This window comes from Equus caballus, chromosome 28, assembly GCF_041296265.1.
Source record: "Equus caballus isolate H_3958 breed thoroughbred chromosome 28, TB-T2T, whole genome shotgun sequence".
Lineage (NCBI taxonomy): Eukaryota > Metazoa > Chordata > Mammalia > Perissodactyla > Equidae > Equus > Equus caballus.
This window is the reverse complement of record NC_091711.1, coordinates 46436998-46459552: the sequence shown is the minus strand read 5'-3', so window position 1 is coordinate 46459552 and position 22555 is coordinate 46436998. Positions and strand designations below refer to the sequence as shown.

Here is a 22555-nt window from a genome sequence, read left to right as displayed (position 1 = left end):
TTTAACGAGATACGATGTGTGAAGACTCCATTAGTTGCTCCAGTGGTCTTGTGCCATGAATTTGCAGCACATGCAGAGAGGCAGTAACATTTTTATCTAAATTGTCAAGCAACAAGCAGTTCTGTGTAAATAACAGCCCCGTCATAAATACTGGGTTTTTTTTTTCCCCCTCCCTCTTTGGAGTTCTTAGCACATCGTTTAGATGCCCCGTGTAGCGGGCATCTCTCGACCTGGAGTTCACATGAGTTCACGTCACCATAAAGTGAGAGGACTCTTCTGTGTGGTCCATGCTGGTGTGGCCGAGAGAGAGATACCATGGAGGTGAACGTGGGGCCTCGTGCGCTGCTTGATCCATCGATTTGATGGACTCTGGATTCCGAGGGGCTGTCCTCAAGTGCAGCAATAAAAATATGTCTTCTTGAAAGGTGTTATGTATGTGGCGTGCACCCGGGTGCTGAATCATGTCTTCTCCGTGATTCACTGGCCACGTTGGACACCAGAGGGATTCCGCCTCGGAGGTCTCCACCAGTTACTTCTAGAAACGGAGTGGATTTATTCCGAAAGCTCCCCAGTTGTTTGTGGTCCTTTAGTAAAAAGGTGTTCCATTTTCTGAGCTTTATTTCCAAATCTGCTCTTATCCAGGAGGGTAAATTTTAATCTTCTTGACCTGGAGTTGGAGATTTCATTCTTAAAACAGCATCATTATGTGTTAAAGAGAAAACTCAGGCTGCCTCCCGGTGCACCACGTTTTGTGCTCTGCGAGAGAGAGCAGGGGACTGAGGCGGCGGGGGCCCGGGCCTGACTTCCCTCACCACCGCCTGTGTGACCTTCACCCCGACTGCCCCTCCCACAGCAAAGTCTCCCGGGCCCGGTTTTTCTCTGAGCCTGTTCCTCGTGCTCCTCTTCCCCATCCTTCCACCACTCTGGTCCCTCCCACCATCATCTCTTAGCTGGAAGATTATAGGAGCCCCCTCACTGCATCTGCTTAAAAAACAAACAAAAATAGCTTTATTGAGATATAATTCACGTATCATATAATTCACCTGTTTAAAGTGTACAATTAAATGTTTTTTCATGCATTCACAGATATTTGCAACCATCACCACTATCAATTTTAGAACATTCTCATCTCTTCAAAAAGAAGCTCTTTGGCTGTTACTTGCTCCCCTCCCCCAACCCTAAACAACCACTAGTCTACTATCTGTCCCTGTAGAGTTACCTATTCTGGGCTTGGACGTGAATGGAATCATACAGTCTGTGGTCCTTTATGACCAGCTGCTTTCGCTGAGCATAATGTTTCAAGGCTCATCAAAACTGTAGGATGTGTCAGTACTGCATTCCTTCTTATGTCTGAATAATATTCCATCGTATGAATTAACCGCGTTTTGTTCATCCATTCCTCAGTAGATGGACATCTGGGTTGTTTCCAGCTTTTGGCTGTTGTGAGTAGTGTCTTGTATCTATTCTTGCCTCTTCTGCCACCACAGTGAGTGTCTGGAAACCTGCCTGTGATCATGGCGCCCCCTGGCTCGAGACCTTCCAGTGGTTTTCCATTGCTCTTGGGATGAAGCCGGGGAGGGGGGGGGGGGGTGCGCGCCCACGGACCCTGCAGGGATGCCTGCCCGGCCTCCACTCGGGGCACCCTCTGCCTCACTCCTGCACCCAGCGGTGCAGCCTCCTTGGCACCTTGAGTGTTTTCCTGCCTTGATCTTTTCGTGCCTGCTCTCTGTGCTAGACTGTAGGCTGCATGCAGGGCGGGGGCTGTGCCTGCTTTACCCCCTCCCCTTGTCTTCTCAGAGCACTGCTTCGCAGGGGCCGAGCGCACGTTTGTTGAACGAGTGGATGACTTTGTAAAGAGATGGGTGTGAGGATCAACAATGATGTATTTAATGGTCCAGGTAGAGTCCCCAGCCTGTAGTAGGCATGCAATAAATGGTAGATTTTTAAAATCCTGTGTTCAAAATGAGTGGACACGGGGATGAGTAAGACCAGCAGCTCCCTGCCTTGGAAACCTCACAAAAGAGTGAGGCGTAGATAACTGTTTCAAGGAAGTTCCAGGAAAGTTCTGTGAAAATCCTGCTGTGGGAGCACTTGTTTCATTTCTGGCCTCCTGGAGGAGGGTGGGAGAGGGGTCCTCAAGGACACCTGGGGTTGTAGACAGGAGGAGCTGGGGGCCAAGCCCACTAAGGGATGATGGCCTGAGGAATCCTACAGGGGCTGGTGAGTTTGCTGGCAGTAAACCATGAGAGAGAAGAGGAATGAGACAGCAGAGAAGGCGAGCTGGGGCCGAGCAGGGAAGGCGTCCGAGGCAGGGATGAAGGGCCTGGACTTGACGCTGTGGGCTTGGGCTGGCCAGGACCTCTCAGGGTACTGGTCAGGAAGGTGCGGGGAATGAAACTGAGGGCAGATTAGAAGGGAGGAGAGTGACAGAGGCCTGAACCCCAGCCCTGCTTGGCCTGGCCATATGAACTCCTTAGATGTTTGTCACCAACATGGGGAAGCTCTTGCAGGGACAACAGAGCCCATGCATGTTGTGGGACAGGAGGCCGGGAGGCTGCTGGACCTCTAGCCCTGGGTGATCAGTATGTACCAGGCTGTGGGGACGGGGACAACATGGTGCCCTCCTCCTCCTGCCCTCACCAGAGCTCCTTGGAGCAGAAATTGGTAGGGGCCCTTCTGGAAGTGACTCAGTTGACAACTCTGCTCAGTTTGTTTAAGGGAAAAAAAAGCATGCGTGTGTGTACATATACACACATTTATATTTCTACTTACCAGTTGCATTTCTGTTGTTGATTTTACTTTGATTACATATGAAGTATACAATAATAAATACTAAATATATTGGCATGCACCAATAAATATACATAAAGTCTATGTAATATGTATAAAATCGGTTAATAATTTATCCAGGATTGTATTACTAAAATGAGAGGATTTGTTTTTGAAGTAAGAAAAATAATTATCATTCTCCTGCTAAAATAAAATCTTAACTGAGGAAGGCGGAGATCAATATTTCTTATTGTTTCTGTAACATTTAGGAGATAAGAAGAATTCTACTTTTAAAAAAGTTTTTATTGTAAAAGCAACATGTGTTTGTTGGGAAGAAAATTCACAATACAGATTTGAAGGTCATGAAACGTCAGCCTGCTTCTTCCTGCCCGTCCTAGCTTGTGGATGAGAGCAGTGCTGGTTTTCAGGTGTGTTCGGAGGGTGCCTTCCGTGCCCACACAAGCGTCTATAACACAAACAAACATGCTTAGCGGATGCACTGAGCGTGCTGTTCCTAAACTTGCTTTTTACGCTTGACATAGTTTGGTGACCATCTCTCGGGAACAGCTCGGTTAACTCTACAAACGTTTAACGAGCTCCTGCCAGGTGTTGGGGATCTGGAGGTGATGGTGGGTGGTGTGCTGTTAGTAATAGCGACATCTCATTTTATAAGGCTTTACACCTACCAAATGCTTTCTCTTGGTCTCTGCCTCAGACATTTTCATGTGTGGTTGGGGAGGCAGCTCACCTGTCCCGGGAGGCCCAGCCAGGTGTCTGCATGAGCTGTTAGACCACCAGGCTCACCCTGCAGCAGATGGGGCGATGTGCTCAGGTGGGGCGTGCGGGGAGCGCTCTGAGGAGGTGACACTTGCACCTGTAGAGAGGCTCAGCGACGAATGTTACACTCAGTGCCTTGGGCGTCTGCAGCGCCATCCTGTTCAGCGGGTCTGCTCCATCCCTTCCTTGATGCACGCCTTTCTGTTAGGTCATCAGGACAGTCCCGTGACTTGGGTCAGGCTGGGCAGGTATATCATCCCTGCTGGACGGGTCAGAGAAGGGCCGCTTCCCAAGGTCAGACAGCTTGGGACCGCCGGGCGGCTGCCCTCTGTCTCAGCCCCGCCTCATCTCCAGCCGGCCCCTGCACTGTACAGTGTAACGTGACGTACCGGGACAGCACAGGCCCTTGAGTCAGGACCCCTGGCGTCGTGTCCCAGCTCCCTGCAGCTGGTGGAGTAGCCTCGGGGAGGTCTTTGCCTCCTGGAGCTCCATTTCCTGTCTGTAAAGTGGGTGTAGTCATTAGACCGCTCTCTGCGGGTTATTGAGATGAAGTCAGATAATAGATGCGAAAGTGCATCTTAACCACGCAGTGAGCAGGCTGATTTGAAGAGAATTGCGTTCGGTGTATCTGTGGCCCCAGGTAACCCTGCCGAGCCCAGGCCCGCACCTCGGGAGCTGGTCCTGGTCGGCCGGCTGCTTGGGGCCTTCTTTTCCGAGAGAGGGCGGCCTGTTGCTTTGTCACTCCTGGTCGAGGTTGGCGGTGACTACGCCGTCTTCTGCAGCCAGTCCAAGGAGTTCGCTTTGATATTTCAGCCTCTGAAAACGCCTGCTGTTGGAACTGTACAATTTATTTCAATTAACTTTGAATTTTTCCACGCGACGACTGGTGATAACTTCGGTAATCCCACGGTGCCTCATTAGAGCTGCGGGCCACGAGGATTAGCCCTCTGATTTAGCAAGTTTTTCCTCCAAACGGCTTTGTCTGTTCAGGAACCGAACCCTGGGCTGGCTGCCGTCTTTATTTCTCTCTCGGAGCCGATGCTGACCGTGGCCGCGGTGGCCGGAGGAGGGGCGTTCTGCTCCTGCACTGGGGGCTCCCCCGCCGGGCCATGTCTTGGGCACGCTTGGTCACGCACGGGGGGCTTAAGGAGGCCCCTTTGGGGGTGTCCGTGGGCTCAGCCTCCAATGCCTCTGCCCCAGACCCAGGAGGAATCGAAGGAAGGGGCAGCGTGGCCATGGTGTTCGTCTTCCCGACACTGTTTGGAACTCATGGTGTTTAGGAAAATAGGACTCTGGGTTTGATGTCCCTTCCGGAAGAGGACGGCCAGGATGGCTCTCAGCTTTTGTCTCCCAGAGGCTTGTAAGACAGAAGTCAGCACAGGCCTTAAAACTGGACACACTGAGCTCTCAACCCCGCTGCATCCTCCAGGAAGGGCTGGGCCGCATTCAGTGCCTGGAAAGTGGGACTAACCGTGCCCCATAGGTCAGCTAGCGGAGTGCAGGTGTGTGACGTGCACAGGAAGTGGCCTGAAGGAGGTCCCAGGAGGATGAGGTGAGATGAAATGTTAGGCTCTGGGCCCGCAGTAAGTCCTCAGCAGGTGGCACTTGGCCAGCATCTTCTGTTCCTCCCTCAAGAGTCGCAGCTTTCCCATCTGATGCTAACCCTGAGCCAGGCTCCCTTCTGGTGCTTTCCATGGACCAACTCATTCACTGTTCACTCAGCCCTTTGGGGAAGGGCTGCTCTTAATTTCCATTTTATTCAGGCTGAAGCCCGGAGAGGTTGATTCTGGTTGATATCACACGGCTGGTGAATAAAGGACCTGGGATCTGGTTCAGGGCCATTGTGGCTTCATGATCTTAACCCCTATGCCGGAGTGTGTGGGGGAGATGACAACACTTTGTGCCACGAATATGAAAAGTTTGGTGTGTCATGTAACCCCAGGGCCTGCGTTCAGGTAACAGTGATGGAGTTAGTGCGAGAGATGACCACCACCAGCAAATTAGCTGTTCCATGGTGAGCAGAAATTTTACTCTGCCATAGACGGTCCTAGAACTCTGGAGGGGGCCTAGTCTGCATCCCGTCCCGGTGTCTCCCAGGAGGCTGCCTGCTGGCTGGCACCGGGGTGGGGTGAGTGTGGCAGGCCAGGGGTCCCTGTGGGGTGGAAGTGGAGCCAAGGGCAGTTGGGAGGTTTGGACAGACGCCGAACAATTTCTCCTCCCTCTCGTCTATCCGCGAAGAGCCCTGGGCGCCGCCCCCACCCCGCCCGTCAGCCCCGCCTTGGCCTGGGCTCTCTGGCTCTGCTGCCACTCTGTTCCTCCTCCTTCTTATTACTGTTCTCATTGTACACTTGAAGGCGGAGGCATCTTCTCATTTGGAAATGGCCTCTGTTCTCCAAAGGAACAAATGTGCCTCCTTAAGACTTTTTTTTGTTGGCAGTTACTTATTGTTCGGTGGCAGCAGTTTCAGTGTGTGAGAAACTGCTGATGCAGCTTCCTTGCCGTTACGACCTCTGCCTGCCCCCCGCGGCAGCCTGGGCAGGCTCGGGTGGGCCTCGCTTTCCATATATGTGTATATGTTATTATTATTGTTTCTTTTGCTTGGCACCTGTGTTGATCTTATTAAAACACAGCGGACATAAGTACATCCATGGGGGGTTTTGATTTTTTGTCTCGGCTGCCGTGGCTCTTCAGCCCCCAGGGAAGACTGGAGGGCAGGTTGGCTGGGTCCTTCTCTGAAAGCAGGTTAATGCCGCCTCCCCGGCAAGGTTGTCCTGAGGAGTAATGAGGACGCTTGCCCCAAGTTGGCGGTCTGGTGGTTAAGATTCGGTGTTCTCAACGCTACGACCCAGGTTTGTGTCCCGCCCAGGGAACCACACCACCGTCTGTTGGTTGTCACACTGTGGTGGCTGTGTTTCGCTGTGAGGCTGAAAGCTCTGCCACCAGGATTTCCAATACCAGCAGGGTCTCCTGTGGTGGACAGGTTCCAGCGGACCTTCCAGACCAGGACAGGCCAGGAAGAAGGACCTGGCCACTCACTTCTGAAAAGATTGGCCATGAAAACCCTGTGAACAGCAGTGGAGCGTCGTCTGAAACAGCCCCAGAGGATGAGAGGGTGGCACAGAAAGACCAGGCAGGGCTCCGCTCTGCTGTCCACACAGGTCGCTAGGAGTCGGAATCCACTCGATGGCACTGACAACTGTCCCAAGTGCCGGGCAGGATTCCCGACGTGCAGCAGGGCGGGTGAATCCAAGGGGAGCTGTACCGATGTTCCCTTAATTACTTTAGTTGACAACAACGTGAGAAGGAGAAAGCTGTTGGTTCCCGCAGGATGTTATTGCTGTGGAGAAGTCGACAGGCAAGTGTGGCTTTTTCTTGGGATAGAAACCTGTGGGTTGCTTTTCGTCACCATAAACTTGTGTCTACAGCTGGGATTGGGCCCTAAACTTGGCATTCAGTGGAAATGGAGAGCACGTGTGCTCCGGACTCAGCCTGATGGCTTCAGCACAGGACGCGAGAGCCAGGGTGCCTTGGCCAGGCCCCGGTCTTACGCATGGGAAGCTCAGGGCCTGGGTGGGGGGTAGGGGTGGCACCCAGAAACCAGAAGTAACCCCGGGGACCCTGGTCTCCCTGACCACCACACCACAGTCACACAGACGGTTGTTTTTGTTTAATCAGTTAAATTCTGTTCACTGGGGTTTTCTTTCGTAAGCTGCTTGCCCAAGAGGGTGTCCCCTGTGTGAGACGTGCTGGGGTCCTGCACCAATGTCCCGTGACAAAAGGGCCACCAAGAGAGGACCCTGGGGCAGACACCCTAGTGGTTTTCAGAACGGGTGTTAGACTTTCAGAGCAGCTGAGGGACAGGCGGCTCTGGCAGGGCACGGGGCATTCCGGAACAGTGTGTTTTGTAAAACTCACCGAATCATGTTGACAGTGGATCTCCAGGTGCGGGTCAAGTTCAGAAGGAGGGTTCAGAGGAGTGCTTCTGTCACCCAGCCCAGCGTGCATGTTTCTGCTTTCAGAGTCTCCCATCGGAGTAGAGGTTGGCTGTGAGCTTGTGACGGGAGAGTCGATCCCAAAAATAGAAAAGGGGCTGAGAGATGGTACTGTGGGTGCACCCATCTCTGGCAAAATAGTGGCTTCTTTTTGCTCTCTTGAGTGGAGGCAGCAGAAAGTTACTTGACACGGCAGATGGGGGCTCCCCTGGGGCCTTCCTGGGGGATGGCAGCAGGCTGTCCGTGGGTGATGCGGCCGTCAATTTGGGGAGAGTCTCTTTGCGCCAGGAGAGGGAAGAAGGCAGACGTGGGGCAGGGGAGAGAGGAAGAGGGGGAGCTGTGTGTCTCTTTGATGTCGTTCAGGCGGAAAGCCAATCTGCACATGTAAATGAACTTGAAAATGCAATTAAAAATATATACATATTGGAGACCGCGATCCAGGCTTTAATGTGAGATGCGGGCGCAGAGTGACGAGCAGCATTGTCTGTAATCAGGATACGGGCTCTCCTCTGTGATTAATGCGTCCCGGTGGTGATGGATGCGCCACAGATAAACGCCAGAATTATTTCTTAAACTGCAGATTGGCAGCCCCGCTGAATGCAGACTTTCCTTCGCTCACGTCACCAGTGTCCTTCTCCCAGCTGCCACTGTGCAGGGGACACGTGCTTAAGAAGGTCCCTCCAAGGGCTTGACAAGAGAGGTGACAAAACAGTTACCCGTGTCATTGTGGACAGAGATGAGAGGGGCCCTGGCTGTTATTACAGTCGCAGGTGCTGGGAACGGGGCAGAAGTGGGTGCATTGCAGGGGAGGTGGCAAGGAGCGAGTCCTTAAAGCGGGAGCTGAGACGTGGGGGGCCTGGGATGTCCAGCGCAGGGGTCTGGAAGGGAACGGGTGGCAGAGCTTGCTGTCTCAAGCCCTGTTGTGTGTTCTCAGGGTTGACAGCTCACGTGTGTCCAGAAGAGGGCGCTCAGCCATGGGGGCCCAGGCGTTCGCCACTCGTTAGAGAATGGTGTGCAGCACATGCCTACTGTGCGCCCTCCCTGTGCCATCGCTGTGTTGGGCACTGCGGACACAGTGGTGGATGGAATAAGCCCCGGAGGCATGCTCACAGTCTCAGAGGGGGAGACACCTCATCGAGGAGAAACGTAATAAATGAATTACGGAGGTTAGATGACAAGTGCTCTGGCAATAAGTAGAGCAGGGTAAGGGAGGTGTGTGTAGGGTGGATGGCTGTTTTAAATAGGGTGGTCCAAAGGGGCTCATTGAGAAGGCAACATTGGAGCAAAGACCTGCAGAAGTTGGAAGAGTGAGCCCCGTGGCTCCCTGCCAGAAGAACGTTTTAGGCAGAGGGAACAGACCGTGCAAAGGCCCCGAGGTAGGATGTGCCTGCTGTTTCCAGTGGAGGCTAGTGTGGCTGGGAGAGAGTGAGTGACAGGAGAATGAGAGGGAGGAGATCAGAGAGCTGGTGGGATGGGATGGGGGCTGCCTTCTCCATCATGACTGACCCGTGCCTTTAAATTGCCGACTGGCCATAATGTATTTTGGCAGAATTTTAGCTAGAAGCTGGAAGAATTTTAACCAGAAGACGATGTCAGCTCCAAGTCTGGAGGAGTTCTGTGATGGAGAGAACTGTCTGGGGATGGAATTGGTTGTTCTGAGACCTTCACCCGCCAAACACCATCCTAATCAGCGAAAGGAGAAGGTGTAGTGGGATGGGAGACCAGGCTGGGCCTCCCTGTCCTGAGATTCTGTGGTTCAGAAATGCTAAGACCCGTCAAGGATCCTTCGCTGCCTCATTTCAATCTGAGATGCTCTGACTAATGCAGAATCGCAAACTCCGATGCTGTGGGGCCGGCGAGTGGTCCTGCTGAGGGCCGGCCCGCTGGAAAGACCCTGCCCCACAGCAGGGGCAGCAGGCCCAGCAGGCCCAGCACCCCCTTGTCGTCACATGTCATGGGCCCTGGGCACCTTGCTCCTTCGACTGTTCAAGAGGAGCCAGAAAGCCATGCTCACGTGAAATCTCCTGAGGTTTCCATGTGGGCTGGGCATTAAGGCGTTTTCTAAGTGCTGCTGGCCTCGGGAACATTCCTGCAGGCTGGATCCCACCCATCTCCTCTGGTGCCCGTCCTCTGATCACCCCTCCTGGGTCCCTCCCCCGTGCCCTTGACACCTGGCTCCTCCCTCTGCATCGTCCAGGCCCAGATGGGACAGGCAGTCGCCCTGACCTCGCCCACAGGGACTGGCGGCCCTCCTCCGGGCTCGCGCCCCTTCCCAGCTCCATCACGCTGGGTTGTAATCTAGTAATTTCCTGCCTCCTTCACCTCTGTGCCCCCCATTCACTGTGTCGCGTGGTGCCCCATACTAAGCACCAGATACAGAGCTCCCGAGTGTCAGAGCCCGAGCACCGCGATTCTGAGCCAAGACTGACCGTGAGCCCTGGCCTCGGCGGTTCTGCCGTCCTGGAGGCTTCTACGCCTCTTAGCGAGAAGGAGTTGCTTGCACGCCTAGAGGGCCGACAAGGTTCTTCAAGAGCCTTCATCTCTCGTTTGGATAACTAAGTGGAACTCAAATATATTTCTGTAAATAAAACGGTCCCACAGCCCCCCCGCCCCCGCCTAAGTCGATGCCTCGTTGAAGCTATTTTATTAACGAGTTCTGCTGAGTGGGCCTGAATGGGGGCCGCCACTCTCACATCGCGGATCTAATTATAAACACGAGGGACGGTACCAAATAAGCAGCCGTGGAGGGAGAGGAGTCTGGCAGCTTGGTTTAAAGTGTCCTTTAATGAACTTCTTTGGCACTTGTATCTTAGCAACACGTTTTATTACATCCTGGTGCAGCTGGACTCGCGCAGCGGTAATCTATCCCCCAGCTCTCCCATTCTGGCTCTTCGCTGAATGGCTGGAGGGATGTACCGACCCATTCTCCCAAGGCTGTGTTTGCGTCCCTTCTGTTTTGTTTAGTTGATGAAAAAGGCAAACACAGGCCTGGGAGTGGGGGCCTTGTGGGTGCAGAGGGCGCCGTGGCCCCGGCCTGAGAGACGGCGGCCCGCCCGGAGCTGGGCTGCCATCCTTTCGGCCGCTGTGGCAGCTGCGTGCTGCCTTGTGCGTGTACCGCTTCGCTCCCCGGCGCTCCCTGGGTTTGGGTATTTTTATCTGGACTTCTCTTCTGTAATGACACTAATTTGGATACGGCGGAAGTGGGGACGTTTGCAAATCTTTCATTGCAATCAGCAGCCTGTAAGTGGGGATGGGGGAGTATTCTAGAAGAAGTGGACGTGGGGGAGGGTGGCACAGGAGAGGAAGGGGGGCCGGGGCACTGGGCCGAGGTGGCCTTCCAGCCTGGCTCTGTTGCTGGTGAGCCCAGGGACCTCGGCCAGTTTCTTGCCTTCTCTGAGCCTTAACTCTCTTGTCTGCTGTGTGAGTTTCCCGTGGCTGCTGTTAACAGGTCACTGCAAACTGGCCTTAAAACAACAGACATTTGCTCTCTCAGTGTTCTGGAGGCTGGAAGTCTGAAATCAAGGTGTCACAGGGCTGCGCTCCCTCCAGGGGAGGCTCCTTCCTGCCTCTTCCAGCTTCTGGTGGCCCCAGGCGTTCCTTGGGTTGTGGCCGCATCACTTCAGTCCCTGCCTCTGTCGTCACGTGGACGTCTTCCCTCTCTCTGTCTCCTCTTGTCTTCTTATAGGGTCCCCAGTCATTGGATTTGGGGCCCACCCTGATCCAGTGTGATCTCAACTAATTACATCTGCAAAGACCCAATTTCCAAATAAGGTCTCATTTCGAGTTTTCGGGCGGACATGAGTTTTGGAGGGACTATTCTAACCCGCTGCCTCTGCCGACTGAAGCTGCTCACGCCTCCCTCAGGTTGCGGTTGGGGATCGCACGCTCCATGCTGACCCAGCGCCAGGCTGTAGTCTCCGTCAGCATCTGCCTTCCTGCCCCTTCCTTGCCAAGAGCCGGGACAGAGGAGCTGCTGAAACCGTGCTCTGCTGTGAGCAGGACGGCCGTACTTTCCGAACCCGGCAGTTGGTTTGGATATTTGAAATCAAGACCACCCCGGAAAATCTGGGGTGCCTCCTTTATTGGGTTTGATGTTAATTTGCTTGTGCAGTTTTGAAAACCAGTCAGCCGATGGTTTCACCCTGGTTTGTTTTCATTCAGGAGCCGGGAGAGGATGCTTTAGAACAAACAGACCGTCAGTGGGATGTGCACCTGCTGGGCGGCCCATGCAGCTTGTCTTCGCCCTGCAGGGGGATGAGCAACCTCTAGGCTGGAGGCCGAGGCCCACAGTTACTGGCTGCCACCTCCCAGGATCTTCACAACTTTGCACAAGTTGCTCATCTCCACTTGCCTCATTCTTTGCATCTGTAAAATGGCTATAGTGAAGGACCCTGCCTCTGTGGCCTGTGATGGGGATTAAATGCCTTATGTGGAAGCACATTTGTAAACTGCAAATTGCCGTGTGTGTGTTGTCTTGGTATTGCTGTCCAGCAGCTGTGGCCTGTCCTCCTGGCTGACCAGGAGGCTGAGGTCCATGTTTAAGTCTCAGGAGCCACATCGTCTCTGGGCCGCCAGAGACCCTTGTGGGTGGCAGGATGGAGCCAGCCAGCACTTCCCGGTGACAGGTGAGAGTGTGCTGGGTCCCCCACTGCCTTGACTTCTGACAATAGCTTCGAGTCCTACTCCTGTCCCCGTTTCACAGGGGAGGAAACTGAGGCTCAGAGCGGGACAGTTACTCATCCAAGGCTTAGCTCTGGGGCTGAAATATGAGCCCAGGTTGCTGCTGCACTGTCTGTGTATCAAACTGGCTGCCAGCAGAGACGGAACCCCGAGCCCGCCTGGGCATCTGATCCCTGCCAGCAGTCCCAGTGTGCTGCCAGCCCTGGCTGGGGATGCCACACTCGTCTGTGAGTTTGCGGTCCACCCAGGTCCTCCCTGTCCTTGATACCATGTCGTCCTCAGTGTCTCTGGGAGTGGCAGGCCCGGCAGGGGGTGTCCCCATGGGACTGAGCTTGAGGAAGCAGAATCTGTGTCCCGTCCCCAGGGCCCTGCTGGGTAAGTCTTTGATCTTTCTGAGTCGTTTTCTGCATCTGTAAAATGGAGATGAGACTCTGCTGCCTACTTCAGAAGGTAATTGTGAGGGGGGAGTCTGGCCTGCAGGCTTGGAGGGTGGGGCATGGGGCGACTGGGATCAAGTGAGCAGCTGGGCGGGGGTCCAGAGAGAAGGCCCATGGGGTCGGGGTCAGGCCACCTACCCCCTCCTCTTCCCCACCCCCCGCCACATTACCACTTAATTTGCACCTACTGGGTGCTGGATTACACGCATGTGTGGGGTCCTGATAAGCCTTGGGACAGAGCCGTGATCCCTGTTGCAGGAACAGAGAGTGGGGCCTGGAGCTTTTCGGTAGAGGATAGGGGCTGACAGCGGGGCCCGGCTCACACAGCTGGGCCTGAACCCTGGCTCTGCCCCTCACACGTCCACGTTCAGAGGGGCGGTTCCCAGGTTCAGTGGAATGACGTGCTTGGTCATCGGCCGCTGTGTTGGGCACTGCCGGCCCTGGTGAGTGCTGTCCGGTGACAGAGCAGGACTGGAAGGCAACCTGGTAGGAGGGCCGCGGGCTTGCTGTCCCTCCCACTCCCAGAGTGCTGGCCGGGGCGCGGGTCAGGTGGCCCTGAGACTGCTCGGAGGGGCTCACTCCTGGGGCGCCCTGGCCTGGGTTTGGAGCAGCCTCCCTCCTTTGGCGGGAGCCCTACCCGCCGCCAGCTCCTGCCTCCTGAAGACACAAAGACACAAAGGAAGAGCCCACCTCGGGTTCCCCACCAAGTCTTTTTGTGATTTTGACCCTGCTAAGAGAGTTCCCGGTCCCTCTGGGAAGCATTACGATGTGGTTCTCCCCATTTTACACATGAGGAGGCTGAGTGGTAGAGTGACCTGCCCAAGGCCCACAGCACGAGAGACGCACCAGGATCCCAGAAGCATCCATTTGACTCCAGGGGGCACTGTTATCCCCACTTTAAAGATGAAGAAACTGAGGCCCGGAGAGGTCAAGTAACTTTCCCAATTCACCCAGCTTCCAGGTGGCAGTGCTCAGATCCCCACCAGGTCTCTTGACCACAAAGCTTCCCCTCCCACAGCTGTGCCAGCCCCCAGGGACCCCAGGAAGCCCACGCGGCTGAGGGAGGAGGATCCCGCCTGCAGTCCTGCTCTTGCTTGGTGTGGTGCTCTGGTGCTCGCAATGTCCCCTCCCCTCCGAGCTCACAAAGTCCCCCGAGGGCAGAGCCAAGATGCGCTCAGGAAGGGCCGACCACTGTTTCAGCGCTCACACGCATGTGCTGTTTGAGGAAGAAACGAGGAATTGGACAGGTGAGGATTTGGTTCGGGTTCGACTGTTTCCAGGCACCTCCTGTCTGTTACGAGGAACTCAGTGGGAACCGAGGGAGAGCTTGGGGGCGCACTGTCACCCTCGCTGTTTGCTCAGGTGACAGGCCGGAGGCCGGGGCTCTCCTCGGAGACAGGGTTGGTTGTGAGGTCGCACACGAGGAACCGCCTCTCTGAATGTGGACGTGTGAGGGGCAGAACCAGGGTTCAGGCCCAGCTCCGTCTGAGCTGGGCCCCATGCTGTCAGACCCCATCCTCTACCGAAAAGCTCCAGGCCCCACTTCCTGTTCCTGTACTAGGGATCACAGCTCTGTCAGCCCCGGACGGCCTGAATGCCTGAGGGTCACCAAGCCTTTGCTCAGGCTGCTCTCCTGCCTCGATCGCCCTTTTCTCTTTAACAAGATCCTGCTCATCCCCTGAGGCCCAGATCCTCTTCTTACCCTCAAGAAAGGCGCCTCTGGATTCGTCTGGATTTGGATCCTAGTGGTGGTAGTGATGGTGGTGGTGGTGGTGCTGGTGAGGATGGTGCTGATGGTGATAAAGGTGATGGTGAGGATGTTGATACTGATGATGATCCTGGTGATGGTGGTGGTGGTGGTGGTGACGGTAATATTGGTGATGGTGGTAAGAATGTGATGGTGATGACGCTGGTGATGATAAAGGTGATGCGGATTATTGTGATGATGGTGATGATGGTAACATCAGTGTTCACCATGGCAACTCCCACTTATTGACCCCTTCCTACGGTATGTTTTTTTTCCAAGTTACCTTACTTACCATCACAACACGTCTTAGGAGCAAGTATTACCCACACTCTGGAGCGGAGGAAGCAGAGACAGAGCCCAGGTGCTGGCCAGTCATGGCTTCGCTACTTTGTGGCAGATCAGACTCCTCAGTAAAACGGAGGTAGTGAGGGGTGTTACCTGTGTCCGACACTTGGGTGCACACAGTTACATTTTAATTGGTGAACAGTGAGCATGGGTGTGCCTTAGAAACTGTAAATGTGGAAATGTTTTTGCTGTTACACTGTGTCCCTGAAGACAAGATTCTTGTGTGTGTGTGTAAAGAAGAAGCAAAAAGCTGTAAAAGTTCTAAAGTCACTGAGGTTGACACCCAAGAAATAGAGTACCTTGTGTGCCTAGGATGCCCTTCTGGGGACCCCCTACAGAGTGAATAACAAGATGACATAAAACACAGAAGGTTGCCGACGTTGCTTTGAAAGACCGTGCGGCTCAGACGGCCTCTTCCTGGGCGAGTAGATCTTGTGTTGCATCTATTCGTGTGACATTTGCTGTCACTTCCTAGGTTTGAAAAGCCCCAGGCCAGCTCCTTGGGGGTTGTCTGTTCCTCCTCTGTCTGAGCCTGCAGTTCTCTCGGCTGCCAGTGGATGACGCTGAGGTTCTGGAAGGAAATCACAGGAATGGGAAAGAATACATGATTGTTCTTGAAAATTAAAACTTTAGATGAAAAAGAACAAGATAAACAATCCTGCCACCCTCCAAGTGTAATTGGTAAGTTATGGAGCAAGATTTAAATACAAATAAGCATACGTGTCAAGTACTTTCATTGACATAATTGCTACTTATCCTACTTAACATGTTTTTAACTCTTGGGTAGCCCTTTACTCTCAACTACAATGTTTCCAGGCTTTGCAAACACTCAGGCCCTGACTGGACCTTCGCTCAGGCCCCCCCGAGCCTGCCCCTTGACCTTCTGCGTCTCAGTCTCTCGGGAGCTCCATTTCCCAGCAGATGCCTCGTGCCACCTCTTACTTGTGGAACCAGAAGCTCCACCACTGGGCCCAGGAGTGTGTGTGACATGCTCCCCGCAAGATTCTGGAGCACCTGAAGTGTGAGAACCAGGGCTCTGTGTGAGGATGTCCCTTTTCCCGGCCCCCTGACAAAAGGGAAAGATGTGGACAGCAGGCTTCTTCAGCCTTTCTTGGATCTTCTCCTCTTTTGTGATTATGATGATGGTGATCATTGTGATGGAAATGATGGTGGTGATGATGGTGGTGATGGAGATGATGGTGGTGACGATGGTGATTATGGTGATGATGGTGATTTTGGTGATAATGGTGATGGTGGTGGTGATAGAGATGATGGTGGTGATGATGGTGATTATGGTGATAATGGTGGTGGTGATGGTGGTGATGGAGATGATGGTGGTGACGATGGTGATTATGGTGGTGATGGTGGTGGTGGTGATTTTTGTGAGGATGGTGGTGGCGATGGTTGTCACGCCTTGCCAACCTCAAGGAAAGATGGAGGAGGTTGGGGCGTAGTAGAGGGGCCCAGCTCCAGGTCCTCAGCTTGCTTACCTCGCACACTTGGCTGAGGCGTGGAAACTCCCTGAACCCCTCATTTTCTTCACGTGCAAAATGGAAGTAATAATATCTTTGTAAGCCATAAGACCTGTGCAGATATTAGTGGTTTTATTATTAAAACTCAGGACTGCAGTTGGTTTTCATCATGCGGTGTCTTTATGTAAAGGGGTAAAAGAAAAGAGGGCTAACCATGTGTCAGTAGGCTGTGATGTGAGACTTTTCACTGATATTTCATGGCGTTGGTATTTAGACATTTCTATTAATCAGCTTTTGGTCTTTCTAAGTTGAATTTTAAAACATATTTCTTTAAAAACAAACACAGAAAGTGCAAAAGGTAATCTAATGGGCCCCCTTACCTGCCCTTTGGTGCGGTGTTCAGGGGTGGGCCTGGGTGCTGGGCCTCACGTCCCAGCTCGTCCAGGCTTGTCTGCTGATGCCTGTGGGTGGCCCCTCCTCACAGTGTTTGCTCCAGTTTCCACTCAGGGGCCTTTGACACGCATGTGTTGCCCCTGCAGCCTCTGCCTGAATCGGTGAGCCCCCGTCTGGAGCCAAGTGGCCTGGACGGCTGGCCCTCCCTGAGCGCCACCAGCCGAGGCTGAGAGGCCAGAGGAGCTCAGCTCTCGTCCCCATTTTAGGTTATTAAATAGATTCCCCCCGATTTTGCCTTTGCTCAGTCCAAATCAGATTTTGTTTTGTCTCCTGGAGCTTCGTTTCATAGCTCTGCTGGCTTTGATCTCCTCGTCGCATATGGACATCTTCCCTTGCTGGCTTCTCCTCTCAGCCCCAGGTGCCTCCTTCCTGACGTCGAACCCGCTGTTCCTGTAACACATACTCACCCCTAATGAGCTACTTAAAAAATAAGCATTGATTTCTGTATAAAAATCACAATTAATTTTAAATGCCCTCTGTAAACCTTGTTACAAATAATTGCCAGAAACACACAAAGTCTGAAATTAATTAAAATCGACAGCCTCATTTGATGCGGAATGCGCCTCTCATTTTTTAGTTATGTGTGTGAGCCGTGTGGATGTTGCTCAGGCAGAAGCGGCGTCTGTGAGATGCCAGGCGGGGAGAATTTGCTGGAGGACTAGCTGAGTTGTCTGGCCACGTGCAGGAGGGGGAAGAAGATGGGGTTGGAGTGGTCCAGACCTGGCTGGCAGCCCTGCATCCTCTCTGAGTGATTGGATGACCTTCCGAGCCTCAGGTTCCTCATCTGTGGAATGGGTGTAGTCATGCCAGCCGCACAGGGTTCCTGGAAGGTGAAGGCAAAGATGAACCTGTTCAGAGAGTCAGTGCTCGCTGCTTATCCTCGCTCTTCCTTCCTCCCTCTCTCCCTGCCCTGCACCAGCCTTGGAAGGCTTCACCTGCGTGTCTGTTGCTGCAGTCTCATTTCATTCGTTCACTCATTCGCTCACTTCTGCCATGAGATAAATGGAAGCTTGACAGGAGTCAGAGATGGCAAGAATGCCATTCAGAGTTCCTCTCGTCTGGACGAAAACACTAGGGCCAAGGGTGGGGAGGTGACTCAGTCTGGGCTGAGCCTGTCAGTCTGGGGTGAGAACCCGACTTTCCCGACCCCGAGCTTGGCACTGTTTCTGCCCCACTGGACTCCTGTCCTCTCAGGCTGGTAGGGTGATTGGGGTTGGTGTTTCCCGAGGCAGATGGAGCCCGCTAAGGGCCACGGCTCTGTGATCCCCTGCTCCCCAGTGTAACAGAAGCCCCTTACTCAGCAGTAGAGAGGATGTGTAGAGGCGAGGAAATTCTTCCGCAGGATTGCTATAGTAACGGGTGCGTTTATATGAAGTTGCAGTCATGGTCAACCTTTTGTCAGTTTCCATTCCAGGATTCTCAGAATCACTCCGCTGTGTCCTTGAGCAGAGTGCCCTGTAGCCTTCACATTTCCTCATTGATCTCTGTGTAGCTATTGTGTAGGGCCACAGAGAGGCCAGTGCTCCCCCACTTTCTGAAGGGGCACAGGTGCAGGGCCAGACCTACCAGGGACTCATCCTTAGGTCCTGCTCTCTACTGATCACCAATGCTGGGTAGTTGCTCAGCATCTCTTAGCACTTTGGCTGCTTCATCCGCGGACAGGAAAGTAGCATTTACTTAACTGTTAGGCTGTTTCATTTGTCCGTTGAGCCAGGAGTTCCTGAGCAATGCCGTGTGCCAGGTGTTGGGCAGGGGCTGGGAAAACAGCCAACAGCACAGCGTCCCTGCCCTCAACAAGCTCATAGCCAGGTATGAGGACAGTTCAGGGCACCCCAACTTGTTGAGTGAAGGGGGAACTCAGGTCTCAGGGGACCTTAGAAGGAGCCACCAGTTCAGCCAGGGACTGCAGGAGACAGCGTCGCCGAGAGAGTGGAGACGGCACAGGAACAGTACAGACTCAGTTAGGACAGTTTCTTGCCTCCTTCCCACCCCCTCCCTCCCTCCTGGTCCCCAGGTATCTCTTACCCTCTGTCTCCCCCTGCCTTTGAAGCTTTGGACAGTAAAGGCCGGTTCCTCATCAGATTCCTTCTATGCCTTTGGTCCCAGAGACAAATAAATGGCAACTCGCCCCCCACCCCCTTGTGTCTCCGTGGACGGTGGCTGCAGAGAAGAGGAAACAAAGCTTAGGAGTTACTTATTTATTCCTCACTTTGCAGAAATGTTTATTTGAAAGCAGCACGGCAAGGCGGGATGGTCTGATTTGATTAGCAAGTCTGAATGTATTAGCAGCGAGACAGAAACGGTATTACAATTAGCCGTAATTAGCCGTGCTGATGACTCTGGGTGGCAATGCGGGTGACAGATGTGCCTCCTGGTCCCGGCTAGGCTGGGAGGGCACTTTCCCCTTGTGAAGGGACTCTGCTTCCTGGGGACGTAGGACTCTGGCCCAGTTGCTTCACAGAGACCAATGTGCCAGACCCACTTGTGTTGTGTAAAGTGATTTCGTGGTTCTCTGGGGGCAGTGGGCCTGACTTTTGGGGAGCTGGCGTCTTCTAGGCTGCCCTGATTTGGTACCATCAGCAGCAGCAATGGATTCCTTTGTATGCTGCTCATCTCCTTATGAGTCTTTATCAAAGCCCAGCCCTGGAAACCCCGTTCACTCGGGTTTACTGTGGGCTTTCTCGCCGAGACCAGGCCTGTGCTGTGTCCCAGGCCCAGCTGGCTGCAGCGAGGATGCCCTTGGTTATGTTTGTAGATGCTTGCTGGATGCCCAGTACTGGGCTCCAGTAACACTGTCAGGTGCTGTCTTAGATGTAGACACTAGGAACGATGTGACCACATCTTACCAAGTTAGTGTATCTCAGTGTGTGTTGTCAGTGACTTTGAGCAAGGCGGGGGTTGGGGGGGGTTGGAAGGGGGACGCCCAAGCCTCTCCCGTCCCCCACGAGTTCCCGGTCTTCCAATGCGGGCACCAGACACACAGACATCCTGCAGAAGGAAGCCGAGTGCTTCTCATGGGGTGATGAGGATGTTTTGGAACTTGATGGAGGTGGCAGTTGCCCAACTTTGTGAATGTATTAAATGCCATTGAATTGTTCACTTTAAAATAGTTATTTTTATGTTATGTGAATTTCATCTCAGCTGAAAAAAAAAGAAGCAAAGTGCTGAGATATTTTGGAAACACTATAGACGGAGTGCATCTCAGAGGCTTTAGTGGGATAAAGTTTCTGAAAAATCGGGCCGATAAGTGGAGATGATCATGGAATCCGAGTCTGGCTCTGAGCTGGGAAAGAGCTGGAAGGGTGAGGACGGGACGGGCGTGTCCACAGAGGCCCTGGGGCACAGTGAGGACCCAAGCCCAGGAGATGCAGCCTGTCCTTTGGGCGAGAGTGAGGAGGAGGCTGGAGAGACCAGTGGGCAGAAGTGAGACCATGTGTCCTTTCTGCCTTTGGCTGCCCTCCGGGGGCTGCAGGAAGTGGGCAGTGTGTGTGAAGGGGGCAGTGTATGCCATCTTTATGGCTGGAAGGAGGCCACCCCACTGCCCCACCTGCCCTGAGTGCCACCCCCTGGCTGTCATGCCCGTTAGAGACCACAGCTGCCTCTGGAGTGTGGCTGCCTGTTCTGTGGCTCCACAGGTGGACTCGGCCTCAGCTGCAGCATCTGCCAGGGCTGCTTGGAGAGGCAGCCCTCAGATGGCAACTCCTCGTTGTCCTCCACAGCCCCCCGGTGGTCAGGAGGATCCTCTGGGCTCCAGATCTGTGCCGGGCCTGGACCAGTTGCTGCAGGTATAGCAGAGACAGATGTGCTCTGCCCATAGGGGGCTGTCAGTTTGCAGCTGTCCAGGGGCACCTGGTGGGGGTGTCTGAGGGAGCTGGAAGGGGCTACAGCTTGAGGAAATGCTTTCTGAACTCCAAGTGCAATCAGAGTTTAAGGGATTCTTTTTCTCAGGGGTGGGGGGTGGTGACAAAGAAAATGTTTAGCTGTGAGCTGGAAAAATGCACTCTCCTGCAAGGGGACCCTGGGGTGGGTGGGCCTGCTTCTCTCGGGGGCTCCAGGCTGAGTCCACACAGAACACTGGCCCATCCAGTCCCCCAAAGGACGTGGCTTTGGTTCCTCGGAATGAAACTGTGGTGCAGTGTCTTCCCAGGGCATGGGAGGGTGGGACGGGCCTTCCTAGAAGAGGAAAAGAATAGTCCATCAACGTGTGAAGAGAGGCTTGACCCTCCCCATGTCAGGGAACTGCCAATGAAAACCACAGCAAGATTCCATTTCCTCCTCACCAGAGTCAACTAATTGAGTCCTGGCACTCAGGGCTGGTAAGCACGTGGGTGACCGTAAGAGCCAGAACTCTTATGAAGCACTTGTGGGCCGGAAGTTGGAGAATTTGGAAAACAGCTCAGAGTCATCTAGTAAAGCTGAAGATAGACACACATATCCTGTGACCCCAGAATCCCACTTCTAAGTGTATACTCTGGAGAAATGCTTACACAGGCGTTGCAGGAGACCTGCACATTCCCACAGCCAAAACAAAACAAAACAAACGAAATGGTGAGAACTGAGATCCCCACTGACAGTAAGTGGATAAAGAGGTACATGCATGCACGATACGGCCGTGAAAGGGGTGAGCCAGGCCCCAGGCAGCAGAAGCCGTGAGCCTGAGGAACGTGAGCTGGAGTCCAGGTAGAACGTGCAGAAGAATACTTTGGTATGATTCCATTTATCTAAAGTTGAAGGACATGCAAAACAAAGTAGTATAGTTTTTGATAAACATATTTGGTAAACTATAAGGAAAAGTGAGAGAAGGATAAATATGAAATAGTAGTTAGCTGTGTGTGGGAGGGAATGAGGAGGGCATCCAGGGGTATTTTGAAGCTTAGCTCACTTTCTTAAGCTGGGCACTATGTACACGGATGGTATTGTTAGTCTTTAAGTGTTACGTGTATTTTATGGTTTCTGATATCTGTTTGGTACTTAAAAAACACATATACATATTTAAAGTGAACCTGCGAGTGTGGGGCGTCCTGCCTCACACCCACAGTGAGATGCTGGGCCATAGAGCAGGATCCGGGCTGTCCTTGGCCATGCAACCTCCAGGAACGGGGCACCTCCAGCTTCCCAGAGGAAAAAAGTTGTGTAACTTTTGGAAACAAGACAGAACGGTCAAAAGTGCATGAAACCAGCGGTGTAAATTGTGAAACATAAGTCGTAAATTTGCTTTTTTCCCCTAGAGTGACGTAAAGGCACACTTTTCAAGTTGTATTTCTGAGATGAATTCTGGAAATGAAGCAGAACTGATTTGCGCCCTCTCCTGGGCAAGGCGGGAGGAGCGGCTGGGCCCGCGGCGGTTCAGCACCACGGAGAGCGCCCGCGCGGCCTCTTCCCCGGAGTCTGGTGGGCCACCTGGCCGAGTGGGGCAGCTTTGCAGAAGGATGACTTTGGGGACCTCGGTGGGCATCCTGCCTCTTGCACTTCTTAGCTGTGTGGCCTTGCGCAAGTCTCTTGGGGCCCTGGGGCCTCAGTTTCCTCCTGTTTTCCTTGTAGGGGGAGATGAGGCAGGGAAGGTACATTATGTGTTCCTTGCTCTGAAGATGGTCGTCCTGTTTGAAAACCCATCTGGCTATCGGAGGGGAAGGGGCTCCTTTACACACACACGTGGGTCCCGCACGTGTGTCTCTGTGAAGTGTCTGGCTGAAAGGGTGGTCAAGGGGGCAGGGGTGGGCAGGTCATGGCAGGAAGGGGCAGGTCAGTCCTGCCTGTTGGAGCCATGTGACATGTGAGGGATGCCATGAGTGGTGACCAGTGTCGCCAGGCTCTTCGCACACTTTCTAGGTTGGCTGGCGTAAGGGGCGAGGGGACAGGAGCTCCCTGTGGCTCTGCACAGCA

The 22555-nt window shown here is 53.6% G+C and overlaps 1 protein-coding gene and 2 long non-coding RNA genes across 4 annotated transcripts in view; all 3 read left to right on the top strand.

Moving 5' to 3' along the window:
- The window catches only part of PHF21B (PHD finger protein 21B), a 102605-nt gene that overhangs the window by 4635 nt on the left and 75415 nt on the right, over positions 1–22555 (top strand). The gene's annotated exons all lie outside the window — the stretch shown is intronic.
- Positions 10368–11993, top strand: LOC138921264 (uncharacterized). The gene is made up of 2 exons (XR_011433699.1): positions 10368–10778; positions 11700–11993. It is a non-coding gene; the product is annotated as an uncharacterized lncRNA (long non-coding RNA).
- LOC138921261 (uncharacterized) lies at positions 14217–17230 on the top strand. The gene is made up of 2 exons (XR_011433696.1): positions 14217–15428; positions 15564–17230. It is a non-coding gene; the product is annotated as an uncharacterized lncRNA (long non-coding RNA).